Consider the following 13,833-nt stretch of genomic DNA (forward strand, 5'->3'; position numbering starts at 1 on the left):
TTTTGGTTCTGTAAGGGAGTAAGTGTTTAGAGTTTAGGACCCTAAACCTCAGCTTCACCACCAAGAACCTTCTACTTTTAGGTGAATTCATTAAATTTAAATGCAATGGCAGTCTGGACATAAACCCAGCCTAAAATACCATGTCCCAGCCAGTTGTAGATCAGCCTGCAGTGACAGCTCTGCAGCTATCTGAGAAGCTGGGAACTGCATAGGCCAAACTAGAAGAGAGGAAACAGCTGATACAATAGCTTTTACTCATACTCAGTTTTGAATAAATCAGATTTGTAAATTAAAAATTGAAGTCTTTCAAGCTGCTGTAACTTCCACATTTTGGATAAAAAGATAAAATAAAATCTTGTCGAGACCAGCTATGAGATTGGCAGTCATTGCAGTGAGGGGAAAAATATAGATGCAGCAATTTTTAGTGTGAGAACATAAAACATGGTTTGCTGCTTCTGACACAGCCTCTTCTTGAAATTAAACATTTGCTGTCATTTTTGTCTCAAAATTATGAGGTTCAAAAATATATTCCCTACTCACCTCAAAATTTCCCTTTTATCTCTGGATCAAGACCCATTAATTTCCTAAAACTGTTTATTTTAAAGGCAAAAGACATACTCCAGAAGTGTCATAAACTAGATAGCAGTCCTTGAAAGTGATTTATTGCCTTTACCTGAACATAGAACTATTAGAGCTCCATGTTCACAAACCATTGTAGGTTTAAGAAGAAAAGAATTGAAAAGTTTTTTTTTTTTTTATTCTAAGCAGCCCCTTTCAATTAGATGCATTTAGCACACATCTTCTCATTGCATTCATCATACCATATTTGAGCAGCTTCTCAAATCGCTTGTGATTGCACAAACTCGTCTTCTGCAAGAGCCTGAAAGGCTGCTGCTGCTGGCTCCACCTCTCAGCTCTGCAGTTTTTTATGAATGACTAGCAATCACTGACAATGAATGACTGCCAACTGCCCACTCAACCCTTTCTACTCTTCCCTGCACGTACATACTAGAGAAGCAAACAAGCGTCGTGACTGCAAATGAGCCTTCAGTACACTTTCCAATATACGGCATTCATCTTTCAAAACAGGAACTAAATGTTCTTCCGGATACTTAGAGTATAGAAATTAAATATTAAAAGCTTATGCAACATCCTTTTTCTTTCTTTCTTTCTTTTTTCATTTTCTATTTTTTTATCAACCAGATAACTTTTTAGGCATTTAATCAAAGTGAAATTGTCTTTTTGTGAATGCTTCACTGCTTCAGCAACAAACAGGAAAACTAGAATTAAAGAGCCCTCACCTATTTCCAGCAAACTGAGATTTATCTGCAGCCAAAACACAAAAATCTTTCAGTTGTTTTGAAATACTCTTTGGTAAGGTTTCAACATAAAAAATACCTTCTATCCAGAAAGCAGTTACTTCTATACAACTAATTTATTAATTTAATGGATACATTTTAAAAATTAGTATTATTTTGCTAGTTTATTACAATGAGAATGGCCTATGAAAAACGTTAACGTTACAGCTACTATCATAGCCTGATCAATCTAAATTTGTGACTGTAAGCAGAGGGTAAAACATTTTAATTAGTTACTAGGGCAAAATATAAATCAAGGAGTTGCTCACTGCATGCTCCGAAAAGGTTCTGAAATAACTGAAAACTAAACTAGACTAAATTAAAATAAAATGCAAGATATGCTCTATTGCTTACTGCTGAAGTTGCCCTTTCAGTTCTTGCATCCCTGCAGCCCAGTATTGCCACTTCCAGGAACAAACCATGAGCTTTTCACTGAGGTTTCAAGGCTTTGGGACTAACACTTGTCAGGCCTGCTTTGTCTGAACTTCCCTTGGCCTGTTTTCTGCTTGGTTTGACTTAGTTTAGCTATAGCAGCAAATAACAGAGCTTTGTATCTCCCATTATCTAGAAGAGAAAACAGGACATATTTGGGACATGCAAAGATGAATGAACATGAGCAGGTTGCAATTAGCACACTCAGAAATATGAAAGCAGCACAGGTACAGCAGTGCCTTCACCAGCCATTATTCCATCAGGACAAATATAAAGGATCTAGAACAGAAACATATAAAATTGTCAGAAGATGCTGTCGTCAATGTCCTAGTGTCTCACAATTATCAAGAATAGACTTGAAGATGTACTTTAACACATTGGAAACTTTTACACCATGCTTCAACATAATTATTGCTAAATAATTATCATTAATCACAAGTAAAGGCTGGGGGAGAATACGAGGGACTTGGGAGCTAAAGAGATCTTGTCAGTATCCTTAAAATAGCAGCAAATTTAAGTAATTTAATGCACTAATAAATGTTTTTAATGTAAACATGTTGATAACCAAACAACAGTACACGGGCTTCAAATTCCATTCTCCGTACACTTTCTCTAATTCCACTGGGCTGAAGGAAGCTCCTACTCATGCTCTACTCACCTGAGCATGAAGAAACTAATGTAAGTAGTAATGTATGTAGTGAAAGAAGTATTTAAAGAAGTATTTAAATACCTTTATCTTCATGTTAAGGACTTAACTTTAGCTGAGACCCATGAAATCATCACAAAGATCTATCAAAATGTTTTAGTGAACTCCTCCTTAGGTGCTGTGCCCTAAAGGAAATTGTTTCCTCTTCTCCAGTTCCCCAAAAATACTGGAACGGGACATGTGAAGTGGTAGAGCTAACATTCCCATTGTGTTCTGAGGAACACTGTTAAACTAAACCCTTAGTAGCAATTTTTTTTTTTTTTTGCTGTAGTTTGGGTTTTCTGGTGTTTTGGGGGGTTTTCTAAGCTTGTTTTGCAAAAGAAATTAAAAAAACAGAGCCGAAGAAACAGACTTCCCTACTTAAGTAAGATCAAACGGCTACAAAGGAATAGCAGTTAAGGAGGTCTGATGATAAGCAGACCATTTAGTTTTCCATCTCTAGCAGTTTTAGGCAATCTTGTGATGATCACTACTTTCTTTTCGCCATTCTTACTTACATCATTACACTATCACAAGCTAGCACAGAAGTGCTATCAGAAATGTGGAAGGCACCAGTTATAGACACAGGCTTTGAAGGTCTCTAACCCTGATAGAAGCTTGGTGCCTTTCCCATCCCACCCCAGAGGTCCATCTGTAAACAAAGCATGTCCCCTCCTTGATGTTTGCTGCACACAGTCTTTGAGAGCTGATCACTGCACTGGCCGGTTTCTAGGCCAGGCACCCAAGGGATATGATCAGCCATTAAGACTTCAGTAGTCAAGTAAGGTTTTTGCTTCTGTCACAACAAAACCCAACATTTTCCACGCAAGAACAGCATTACTCAGTTTGTAGTTCTCATGATCATCCTCCAGCTTGAGGTACATCTGATGATCCCCACAGGTGTTTCACTCACTACCCCACAGAAAGGTGCAAGCAAAAGGATTGTAAAAGCATCCAAACGACTATCTAAAACGTCCCCAAATTTGTCTTCTTTTGTATTGGTTCTCCAGAGTATGTTGCATTTTCAGTACAGCCAACATGATTGCTTAGCACATTCACACTAGTGCTATTCATAGCAAGCAAATCTCAGTAATTCCACTTTTTCTTTTGATCTATTTTTGCAGGTGTTCTGATGCTGACATGATTAGGTTGAGAGCATACTTCTTTTTCTGAAAGTAATTCTGAGGCAAGACCAAAAAACCTTTATGACTGCAAGATCTGAAATACCATCAGTCTTAGGGATATAATTATGGGGTTTTTTTCTAAGCTATTTAAGATTCTTATGACAGATTATGACTAAACAGTACTAACCATTCTTTCACATCCAATTCAAACAATGTGATCATGGAGAAAGCCAACATGTTAGGCATCCTAACATATTCAGAAAGACGGTTCTGTTAACATAGCACAAAATCAGCTCTTCAATTATTCTTGATTACATCTATGCTGCCCAGTTGGAAATATCTGAGAGATGCATTTAGACTACAGTAGGGGACATTTATTGTATGAATTATTTGCAAACTGTCAAACACCAGCATGGTGTTTACCTAGAATACATGTATCACCCTTACTGTCTTCACTTTAATAGACATGAAATAGTTCAGGTGCTTGAAGGGTTGTCTCCAAATAGAACAGCTACACTGATATTTTGAAAGCTGGTTTTTCCACCTTTCATGCTCTATTCACCACATAAATGATGTAAATGGAAGTCATTTATTAAATCTTTCACAGAGATGCATTCAACATGAATCCAGGTAAGGAATATGTGCATGAATATGGTGACAGCATTTCAGACTTTGCTGGTTCTGGTCTAAAATAAGATCTGCAAAGAACTTTGGAGGCAGAGAAAAGCAGATACAGTGGCATTTTATTTTTCTTTTCACAGAAATCTGAATATTCCTTATTTTTAAAGTATACATTACTTGTCAAAAGTGAACCACTTTTGTGGCCTCTGTGAAGACATGTTCCGTATATGGTGTCCACAGAACTTATTCTGTACATAATCTATATTTACATACAGGATCACAGGATATTTGAGGTTGGAAGGGATCTCTGAAGATGATCTAGTCCAACCAACTGCTCACAGCTGGGTCATCTCTGACATCGTATCAGATTGCTCAGTCAGTCTTGAAACTTCAATGGATGGAGACTACACAATCTTTGGGCAACTGCTCACTGCTTGACTATCCTTATGATGAGAAAGCTTTTCCTTATATTCACTCTGAGTCTCTCATTTCAGTTTATGCCAAATATCTCTCACCCTCCAACCAACAGTGCTTGGGAAAGCCTGGCTACATCTTCTGAATAAACTCCTTGTGGGTACTGGAAGGTCACTAACAGGTTCCCCCTAAAGCCATCTCTCCTCCAGGCTGAGGAAGACCAGGTCCCTCAGCCTCTCTCAGGACAAGTGCTCCAGACCAATCCCTCACCATTTTGGTGGCCTCTGTTGAACTCACTGCAGCTCATCATCACCTATTTAATATTGTGGAGTCCAATACTGTATGTATTGTATCAGGGAAGATGGCAAAGGTTCAAAAGGTGACACCTAGTGAGTGCTGACTAGATTTCCCGGCTGCTGGATCCTGTTGGCCTTTGCTACCAAGGTACACTGCTGGCTTATATTCAGTTTCCCATCTGCTGGATTGCCAAAGTATTCTGCTGAACTGCCACCAGCCAATTTCCAGCCCACACTGGTACATTTTTTCTCAGAAGCAGGAGTTTGCATTTGCCCTACTGAATTTCATAGGGCTCCTGTCAACTCATTAAACTTATTTATCAGATGAAAATCTGATATAAAATCCTACAGATTTAAATCCTGTCCTATCTGCTGGCCCTCTCAATATGGCATCATCCATAAACTTAAACTAAAATGCATTCTGTTGCCTTTTTCAGGTCACTGAAAAAGACATTAAATGGTAGAAACCCCTGTGGCACTCCACTGGTATGCAGGCAGAATATGCTACACTCTGAGCCTAAATATCCAGCTTGGTTTCTGTTTGTTGCTAGTCCATCCAGACAGTAAGGCCCCAATTTGGACATGAGAATATTGTGGGTAACTGTATAGAACTTTCTGTTAGAGCCAAGGTCGATGACATGGTACTCTCTCATCCACAACAATAGTGATGTCAACATAGCAAAGCAACTTAGTTGGTCAAGAATGATTTACCATTAAGAAATCCATTCTGACTGTTTCAATCACCAATTTGTCCAGAAACTCCATTATTTTCCCAGGGGTTGAAATAAGGTTGACTGTGGAAGGAGCAGAAACCCTGACAGGGCCTCCCTGGAAAATCATCCCTTAGATAAGAAATTGCTTAGCATGACTAATAGTAGAAATATTTCATCACGTTTTGCAGACCCCTGCTTTATCCCTTTGTGCTTTAATTGGTCCTTTTTTGATCCCTTGGGTGATTGGTCACTTTTTACCTAAAACCTTTAAGTAGTGGGCTAATTTTCAATCCTTGATATTACTGGTTCATTTTCTAAGGCATCCTAACCCTATAGAAGTCCCTTTAGTACCCCATATATTTCGACTGCTGTGAGGACCCCTTCATGGATGAAAATAAAGTGTCTACAGAACATCCATGCAGCATTCTCGTTCTCCCACTTTGCTGGCTAAGAAGGTACTTGCAAGCAAAACTGAGCTGAAAAGCACAAAAGAGCTGATAGCCTAGGCTCTAGGCATTGCTTGCATCCAAGTACCTTGTGGCTGAAATCTGCCTGAAGCAGTCAGGAAAAGCTTTTCCATACAGAACGTTTAATCCAGGCTTGTTGTGGCAGCCTGGGGCAAAACCCAAGCCCTGGCAGCTACAGCTGACTGGCTTGTAGTTCTTCAAGTTAAAATTCTGGGATTTTTTGAAGATGAGCACATTTGCATTTATCTACTCAACACAGAATTTGCCTGACCTTCCTTTTCAAGACAAGACAGCAACCTTGTAAGGACAGAAGCCATAAGCCTCCAGCGTTCCTCAACAAAGTGTTCCTCTACTTATATCAAAACTGCCCACAGACTCTGGTTGCCTTGTTTTGCACAGTCAGGACATTCAGGTTCTCATCTCTGCAGGGTCTCTGTGAGGACACTCTCAATCCTTTTTCCATCTTCCCTGATACCATATATACAGTCTGCTCCTCTTTTCCTTCAGTTCCATAACTTGGCCACAAGCTCCCATCTAACACACCCCTCCAACAGACAGTCACCACCTCCAACTGCTCCAACTCAGTGAGTCTGCTGTTAGGGAGGCTAACATGGATGGGTTCTTCCACAGGAACTCTCCTGTGATTACACGGCTTCTCTGGGCAGTTCCAACCATCAAGCCGGTCGGCTGCAAAAACCTCTTTTAGATACTCTGTTTTCTTCAACAGCCACAAAAACAGCCTGAAAATTAATCCAGCCAGCCGGAGCATTCAGATGAACTTGGGAGTTGTTCTCAGCATTCTACTAAACTGAAACCTTCAGGACAACCAGAAAATTAAGTACCTTTTTAACCACTGGGACCATCCTGGAACATGGGAGCCTGAAGTGATTTTTGGGCACAGGTTGCATGAGAAAGAGTTTCTTCACAGCAATGGCAGACACAGAGAAACTGGGGGCCACAGCTAATAAATTTCATGTGGCATGGGTTTCTCTAAGCTAGCTAAAAAAAGACTCCTCATCTGAGAGATTTTATGAACATTATGAGGCTTCCTTCGAATTTTTCGATTATATTTCAAATTAGAACCCAAATCACACTGCAATATGTTAAAGAACAAAGAACCAGTGCAATCACTCTGTCCAGTTCCCTTTTGTTTATGGATACTCATTTCTTTGGTTCAGGTAAATCAGAATGGATCTCCAAATAGAGAATCAGTACTGAAGGTCTCAGACAAGAAATAGGACAACCATGAAATGAAAGAGCATTAACTAGGGCCAGACATAAACTTCTGGCAACATACAGTCATGGGCAGGTGTGATTCTGGGAGAGGAAGGAAGCAGAGAATAATTTGCTCTCATGCATTTTCTCAGACAAAACACTTAGGTCTGTAATTCAGGTAAACAGCATGTCAGATATCATATAATCAGAATGGATTGCTTTCAAAGGGACATTAAAGACCACTAGCTCCAACTCCCCTGACATGGACAGGCACACCTACCATTAAGACCAGGTTGTTCAAGGCCCCATCCAACCTGGCCATGAATATCCCCTGGGATGGGGCATCTACAACTTCTCTGGTCAACCTGTGCCAGTGCTTCACCATTTTCATAATAAAAAACTTATTCCTAGTATCTAATCTAAACCTACCCTCTTTCCTTTTAAAGTCTCTCCCCCTTGCCCTATCACTACATGCCCCTGTAAAAAAGCCCCTCTACAGGTTTCTCATAGGCCCCCTTCAGGTACTGGAAGGCTGCTATAAGGTCTCTCCAGAGCCTTCTCTTCTCCAGGCTGAATGACTCAAACTCTCTCAGCCTGTCTTCATGGGAGAGCTGGTCCAGCCCTCTGGTCACGTTCATGATACTCATCTGGATTCACTCCAATAGGTCCCTGCCGTTCTGATGTTAGGGTTTCAGAGCTGGATGCATTACTCCAGGTGGTCTCACCGCAGTGAAGCAGAAGGGGAGAACAACTCCCTTGCCCTGCTGGCTATAATTCTTTTGATGGAGCCCAGGATGTGTTTGGCTTTCTGGGCTGTGAGTGCACATCGCTGGGTCATGCTGAGCTTCTCATTCACCAGCACCCCTACGACAGTCTCTTCAGGGCTGCTCCTAATCCATTTAACACCCAGCCTGTACTTTTACTTGGGATTGCCCTCATCCATCCGTAGAACCTTGAATCTGCCCTTGTAGAGCTTAATGAGGTTTACACAGGCCTGCCTGTCCACGTCCCTCTGGATGGCATCCCTTCCCTCCAGCATGTTGATCCCGCTGCACAGCTTGGTGTCTCTGGCAAACTTGTTGAGGGTGTACTTGATCCCATGGTCCATGTTGCCAGCAAAGAAGTTAAACAGTGTCAGGCACAACACCAGTCCCTGAGGAACATCACTTGTCACTAGTCTCCACTGAGTCACTGACTACAACCCTTTGAGTGCATCCATCCAGCCAATTCCTTTTTCACCAAGTGGTCCATCAGTCAAATCCATGTCCCTCAGGTTAGACACAAGGATGTCGTGTGGCTACAGGCACACAGTAATACCAGGGTACAAATGCTACAAAATGTACCATATAACCACAGGTATAAATGTTTCATGAGCTCCAGCAGAGCCTAAAGAACATATTGCAAATTGGGTGGAAGAAAAAATGATGCTCAGGGAAGGGGAAAGTGGGTCTTCAGCACTCAGGTCCTTAGTCACCCAGCATGTGGGGGAAAAAAAAATCAAAACAGCTCTTCATCTTATTCTCAAGACTAAATAACTGGAAGCAAGGGAGAGGGAAAACACAAAATAAACTAACAAAGATAACTCACCCCTGACTATTCCCTACAACTGGCTTTTATGCAAAGCCAGCAGCAGGAGTATTTTAGATATGTAACCACATATAACTGTAATAAGAAGACAGTTACATAAAAATGGAGCTTATACAGAGACCTCCTGTAGATGTCCTAGTCCCTTGCCCAGTGCCACCCCAAGGCTTATTCCCAGGCCAAGAGATTTCCCAAGAAATACACTGTACTCTGGTGGCTCTTTAGGTTGCTTTCGTTGATCACTGAAGCCTCTGTGGGCAGTTGTCTCATTGCCAGATTGACAGTTTCTCTCCTGTAGTTTACTAGCACACATTGTTCACTTCACTGAGGCCATATCTTGCCATTTAAAAATTTAATTCAAGCTAGTTGACTTCTCCTAAAATTTTACTTCCCTCTAGTGAAACCTGCCACACAATGCTAGACCATATAAGCTTCACAAAGAAGGTCAACACCATCCTGACCTGCATGAGGTGGGGGCACTGCCAGCAGGTCAAGGGAGGTGATCCTGCCCCTCTACTCAGCCCTGGTGAGGCCACACCTGGAGTACTCTGTCCAGTTCAGGGCTTCCCAGGACAAGAGAGACATGGACCTACTGGAGCAGGATCTGCAAAGGATCACAAAGACAAGTGAGGGTCATACAAGGGGAGGCTGAGAGAGCTGGAACTGTTCACCCTGTAGAACAGAGGGTCAGGGGCATCTCATTAATGTGGGTAATATGTGAAGGGAGGGTACAAAGAAGACTGAGCAAGGCTCTTCTCTGTGGGAGCCAGTGAATCCACAAGGGCCCAACTGAAATACAATAAATTCCTTTCAAACAAGAAAAACCTTGCTTTTTTTAATCAAGAGGTTGATTAAACACAGGTTTCCTGCAGAGATTGTGGAGTCTCCATGCTCGGAGATACTCAAAATCTAACTGAACTTGGCCCTGAGCAATCTGCTTCAACTGATCCTACTTGAGCACAGGAGTTGATCTAGACAATCTCCAGAGGTTCCTTCCAATCTTAACTATTCTGTGAGTCTGTGTGCACTGGGTGCCTTGTAGGCATATGTTCTACAATATTTTGCAGTGTGCTAAGATTTTCTCTTTATTTTTAATGTGTATGCTTCATTATTTCTCAGAGAATTGGGCTAGAACTACAGCAGTATAACACAGTAGGTTCAAAACTCTTCATTCAAGAATATTGTTTCAGAAGCTGAACATGGCAGTATCACCAGAGGGTGGAGAAAATTCATGTTTCCTTAGTACTTCTTTCAGTGGACACACCTCTCTTGCTTATACTTGTGAAAACATAGTCAAGAAGTCCCAGAACACCAGCACCAAAGTTTCCTGCACGGTCAGCAATGTAACTCTGATTATAGCCTCTACACTAAGTTCATGTGGGGGAAAGAGGGAAAAGGGCTCAAATCCCTCCTGACCAGCCAATCACACATTTACATCAGTTCTGCATCCCACAGTCTGGTGAATTCCAGGGAAAGAGGTCAGGAGACTAGCTTGCTGCTAGTAAATAAAAGTGTATCTTGCCCCCAAATCATAAACTGTCATATATTTTCAGGTAAGCAGTGGAATAACTAGTCAGTGCTTTCTGAGCTGCAATGGAATCTGGACAAAGCACAGAGGAGTTCAGAAGGCTACTAGCATCTGAGCTGAGTTAGTTTGTAACCAGAGCCTAGGTTACAGTAGCAGCTGCTAATCTGCATTAATTCAAAGCTTTGCATATAGTACGTGAAAATTAATCAAAAAGGGTGTTAAAAGCACTGTCATTTTAAAGACAAAAGGGTTGTATGCCTTCAGGACCCAAATTACAGCAATATCCAAGTTAACTTCAGGTTGAACATCCCCTCCTCCACATGCAGTGGTTGCTCAATAGTATCCTCACTAAATGAGATCCAACTAAGTGTGTCTGAAAATGGTTAATAAATCCAGACTTCTGCACAGTTGATAACCAGGTTCCATGTGTATCAAAAATACAAGCACCTTCCTTGCCATTGACACTAACTTTATCCACTGGTAGCAGAAGCTGAAAATAAACATAGGGTTTTCAGTAGATACCGTTTTGACTAATTGTCAAAGGTAGAACCAACGTAGTTTTTGAAAGCTATTTGACAAATATAAAAGACTAACAACTTCCTTTTAATAAAATCCAAATTTAGCTTTAATAATTAGAATTTTTGTAAAAAGGAAATTGTCTTTCAAAGCAAAGATTGGCACTAGTTCATGTTGTCAGATTTGACAGCACGAAATCATGGAACAAATGACGAAATTCTGCAGCTGCTAAATACTGTCAAATACACTTTACAAGTTTTATTCTTATAAATTCATTATTAGGAAATCCTGTTTTTGCAAGGAACTGTCTCTCTTCCCAATGTACAATTAGGGCAAAAATAGTTCTAAAACGCTCCTCACCATTTATAATATGGGTTGTGATACTTCTGACATTTTTCAAAAAGCCTTGGTCTGCACATAGCATTGTACCAGAGCCCTTCACAGTTGGCAATAATTCAGAAACAGCTGTAACAGTTTAGGAGCAAGTTCCTACAGTTGTTTTTCATGAGAGGCTGAACAACCACAGGCACCACCAGCCAAGGCATAAGCTAACCCAGCTGACTTTGCACAGAAGTAGGTGACAGCAAACCCAACCCACTAAGGCAGCTCAGTAGCTGACTGTGACCTTCTGCTGGCAGAGAACAGCTACCGAGGAGTAATGTTTTAAACCACTTCAGCTACATGTGTTGGATCTCATTTTTTTAGGTAGAAAGGAAAAATATAAACTTGGGTAACAGATATTGCATGTATGGAGTCACATCAACATTAGCCTGATGCAGGCTAAATTGCTGTACCTGTGTGGTTGGACACACAAGGTAGCACGTCTTTAAAAATGTAAATGCAATCTCAAATATTTTAATGCCTAAATCAGACACAAATCCTTTGAATAATTATATTGCAAAAAAGCATATTTATTTTAGAAAAATTTTGCAAAAAAGTGCTGCAAGAATTTTAAAAATCCCATTGGTTTCTTCTCATTGTTGTTAAGGAGAACTCAAAATCAATGTGACAATAAAATCACTTTTAGAAAAGCATATACTAATAAGATTTCTTATTGGACTATTGAACTAGTTTTTTCCCTGCATATTCCATCTGATTTGTTGAAAACCATTCACAATTCAATGTTTCAAAAGTCAAAAATGTAACTGCATTCAAGGCAACTGTGGTGCATTTGCCATTGTAATTTTTAATAACAGCACATGTTGGCTAGACACAAACAAGCCCTGCTTCGCACATTCTGCTCAAGACTGTCTTAGATAATTCACTTCCTCTGACCAGGGCTGCAGACATAACATACTTTTTTGCAGACCTCACTGTAGCCATTTACTTCAGCATCTACTGACTACATTCATTTCTGCCTCCAGACATCATTGTGGATCACCTCACTGCTCCTGGTGTCCCTCAATGAAAAAAACACCAATGCTGCTTTACATCAGTTCATACTGGCAATGACTGCAATCACCCAGATCCTCTACTCCCAATCTCTAGAAAGATTCTCACAGTAAACATCCATCCTTCTATCTCAGGGCAAGGCAACACAACATGGTGTCCTGAAAAACACCTGGACAGGTCATTTTTATACCCTGTGACACTGTGTTAATAGCAACAGAGAAGGTAAAACACTATTGCTATATGGCCTAGACTGGGAGAATTTATATGAAACACCAATAAAGAAAGGATGATGTTCTTGTAGAGGTTAAAAAAAATGAAAAAACATAAAATATCGAAGAACTGCTTAAATTAAAAGCTCAAGCTCTGTGATTTAAGCAGAATTCATATATGGCAAATGGAAGAAACCTTACCGTAGTCTTTAATCAAAGATCAGATCAAATCACAATCAAGGAAGGTTTTTTGGTCTCTGTCAGATTAGAAGCCAAGCATGAACACTGATTCAGTTCCTAAAGAACATGTTTTATTTTATCACTAATATGAAAACCTTCATTAGGTAGTACTCGTGTATTATTATCACTATGTTTTATTTAGTTTTATGTCAATGGAGATATCTGTTGCTTTTATAAAATCATCTTTTCCTGTGAAAGATAAGTGAGTCTATTTTTTGTTTATAATAAAGCTTGCTTCCTGACCTCTGCATATTGTAAACATGGAATTTTTCTTTTACCACTTTAAGTCACCTAATTTCCAGCACAATTAGAGCTACATTTGGTATACTCTACCTGTAACTTTTTTTTTCTCATCTTTGGTTAAGTTACTGCATCTATTCAAATAATATTTCTAATGCTATCTTATATTAAGACCCACTGACTAAAATTAAATGGCAGTTCTACAGTACTTTCTTGGAACTCCATACCTCTCCAGTACACGGAGAAAACCCTTCAGCACTTGCACAGAACCTCCTCATTTGGCCTGACAAAGGGTGTCCTAGGTAACCCAAAAAATGTGTATTACATTCCATATCTTTCCATATCTTGTTGCTCCTCATTTCTGGGCAATCCATGGGAATCAGCACCTTTGTATCTAGTAATTTTTACTGTTGTTTTGCCTTTTATTGTTTCAGTTTTTAGTGAACTTTTATTTTTTCACTTCCATCTTCTCACATTTGTCTCTCCTTACTGGTAAAAGGGTAGTCATTAAAACTAAAGGGGAGGTAGCTTATTTCCCAATCTCCATCCTGTAAATTGTCTTAAACCAAGACAAAGGGGTTTGCAAGAAATCAATGCCTTGTCCACATTACATTTACTGGGAACTAGAGCTATAACAAGAAGAAAAAATATTTTCAAGGTCATCCAGTAAGATACTGGAGAATCTTCTAAGTTCCTAGTCCTGGACCTGTTAGTTTGAGGGATGGGTTACCTTGAGCATTTATTGACAGTTCATGTTTCTTTTCCTTACAACTTCACATCCAGCTCCAGGCAGGCTTTG

General features: G+C 40.1%; 1 protein-coding gene across 27 annotated transcripts in view; it reads right to left on the reverse strand.

Moving 5' to 3' along the window:
• RIMS1 (regulating synaptic membrane exocytosis 1) overlaps positions 1 to 13,833 on the reverse strand; it is a 310,442-nt gene that overhangs the window by 246,628 nt on the left and 49,981 nt on the right. The gene's annotated exons all lie outside the window — the stretch shown is intronic.

Source organism: Catharus ustulatus, chromosome 3, assembly GCF_009819885.2.
Source record: "Catharus ustulatus isolate bCatUst1 chromosome 3, bCatUst1.pri.v2, whole genome shotgun sequence".
Taxonomy (NCBI): Eukaryota; Metazoa; Chordata; class Aves; order Passeriformes; family Turdidae; genus Catharus; species Catharus ustulatus.